This window comes from Cebus imitator, unplaced genomic scaffold (assembly GCF_001604975.1).
Source record: "Cebus imitator isolate Cc_AM_T3 unplaced genomic scaffold, Cebus_imitator-1.0 Scaffold42, whole genome shotgun sequence".
Classification (NCBI taxonomy): Eukaryota; Metazoa; Chordata; class Mammalia; order Primates; family Cebidae; genus Cebus; species Cebus imitator.
Genome location: NW_016107357.1, coordinates 15,781,032 through 15,783,704, shown reverse-complemented (window position 1 = coordinate 15,783,704; position 2,673 = coordinate 15,781,032). Strand labels below are relative to the sequence as shown.

Here is a 2,673-nt window from a genome sequence, read left to right as displayed (position 1 = left end):
GGTGAAACCCCATCTCTACTAAAACTACAAAAAATTAGCTGGGCATGGTGGTGCGTGCCTGTAGTCCCAGCTACTCAGAGGGCTGAGGCAGGAGAATTGCCTGAACCCAGGAGGCGGAGGTTGCGGTGAGCCGAGATCGCGCCATTGCACTCCAGCCTGGGTAACAAGAGAGAAACTCCATCTCAAAAAAAAAAGAAAATACAATGGGCTTTAATGATTTCTTTAGGAAACTTTTAAGTAGACTTAAAATTTGTAAATAACTGTAGAAAACAGGTTTCTGATTTATAATCTACTTGGTCCTTGTCATAGTTATAGGATGTATAGATACAACAAGCAGTCTTTATTTTAACTCCCGCTACTGCTATTAGCTAATATTATTATAGCTTCTCTTCTTGCCTGACTGTCCTTCCTAAAATTGTCCCTTCCATTTCTTACCATCCTTTTAGATTCATTTAGCTCTTATTCCCTAACATCAAAATATGAGTACATACTTAATTTGTTATTGTCTCTCTTCCTCACTAGAATGTGTCACAGGGGCGGGGACTTTGTATATCTTCTTCACGGCTTTGTTCCTAGTTCCTATAACAGTGCCTAACACAAGAGTATGAACTTGTTAAGTGCTAGTTGGATAAGCTGCTTATAATTGCCAGGGACTTTGCTAAGTGCTTTACATATTATTGTATTTGCAACAGTATGAAGTAGTTACTATTATTATCCCCAACTTTCAGATTAGAAATGGATAGCCAGAGCTGGTTTTCTTACCAGCACTTTCTAGCACCGAAGCCATGTCCTTAAGTTGAAAGATGTTACTAAGAACAGAAGGTTCACAAAGTTTTGTAACTAACTCGTTTGCAATTGGTAATTTAAAAGACAGACATTGCTGTAAATGATATTAGGTTCTCTAGTCCAGTCTACAAATACTAATTGATGCACAGTGTGACTGAACTATTTCTTTTTTCTAGTCACTATTCAGAATAGTGTTTCTTTGGGGATATTTTAATATTATCAAACTATTAGATTTTATGGGTTTTTGTTTTGTTTTGTTTCGTTTTGAAAAATTTTTGCTTCTCATTGATTGAATTCCCACTTAAATTTAGAATTTGGGACATATTCTCTGTATTATAATTCTGGACTATCCCTTTAGTCTCATATTCAACCACTTCCCTGTACTTCTGCCTTATTAAGACTACTTGGTGTATTCAGACTATGGTCCGTACTTTCCTTTATTGACTACTGTTGAGCCCTACTCCTTTCCTCTTGTTGGAATCTCACTGTGTTGACGGTCACCATAGATGCTTTCTCCTCCATCATGTGTTTCGTGAGCTCTCTACCCAAATTGGATCTCTTTATCCTTTGGTCCTTTTGCACTTCTCTTGCTTATTCTTGTTTTAGGGTCTTTTTTTTGCTTTTCTCATTTTCACTGTAAGATTTTAGGCTGTTTTAGGGGAATATTCTTTTTTTCCTCACTTGATAGGCCCCCCTTTACCTACCAATTTGTGTACAAAAGCCTTCAATAAGTCTGTGTGGAATAAACTGTCAAGGTTTACATAGAGTATTTGTAATACAAACAGCTTTGGGACAAGTATAGTGATGAAGTACAGAATTCTCCCTGAGTTTGTAGAATTAATTGTAATTTCATTTCCCTACCATTAGTCAGTGAGTAGGAGGACTTAAAGATGTGGTTTTTCTCCTGTTAAGTGAAGGTCCTGATTTTATTTTTTTAGTCTAGAGAAATAGCCAAAATATTAATTTTTTTTTTTCGCCAGGAGAATTTTTTTTTTCTTTTTTTCTCAGGTAGCCACAAGCTCTGAAATATAACCAGGAGAATTTTAAATTGGAATGATTCATAAGACAGTTGTAGGTTAAATGCTGAAGGTAATATGAACAAGTGGCTATGTAGCCTTCATATCTTCAGGGAGGTTTAGTTTTAGTGTGTCTGTGCAGGTGTGTACTTTTGTTTATGTTTTGCTAGAAGGAAATTAGAATACCGCTGTATGATTCTTTAACTCCTTTTCCGTGTGCCAGCAGCTGTGTAGTGCAATGTTCCAGGACACAAGGGTAAGCCATGTAAACATGGAACTTATTCTTGAGTACTTATCACCTGTTGGAGGAGAAAAAGCATTAATCAAATAATCAAAACTTTTCAGATTTAAGTGTTTTAAGCCCTGTGAAGATGTGGTCCAGAGTGTTCCTAATAGGGGAATTTAATCTACTATCTGTATGTTCTTTTCTCTTTATTTGGTATTTTTCATATTGTTTTAAACGTTTTAATTTTTTTGAAAGACTGTTCAGAATATTAATGAGTAGTACTCACAACATTGTCTTTGAGAGAAAAGCCACTTCATACTGGCAGTATTTTGGGTCACTAATCCCATTTCATAAACACTGAAATTCAAGATTTTGATGGAAAGAGATCACAATAGCACTTCAGTCAGTTTAAACTCTAACACTGAAGCCACTGGTTTTAGCCATAACCAGCATAGTGAGTATGTTACCTACTGCCTGACATCTGTAGGATAGCTTAGGCATTTTTTTTTCTCTTCTCTTCTCTTCTCTTCTCTTCTCTTCTCTTCTCTTCTCTTCTCTTCTCTTCTCTTCTCTTCTCTTCTCTTCTCTTCTCTCTTCTCTCCTCTCTCTTTTCTCTCCTCTCCCCTCCCCTCCCCTCTCCTCCCC

At 36.7% G+C, this 2,673-nt stretch overlaps 1 protein-coding gene across 7 annotated transcripts in view; it reads left to right on the top strand.

Annotated features, from left to right (window-relative positions):
• ARID4B (AT-rich interaction domain 4B) overlaps positions 1 to 2,673 on the top strand; it is a 178,010-nt gene that overhangs the window by 82,612 nt on the left and 92,725 nt on the right. The window lies entirely within an intron of this gene.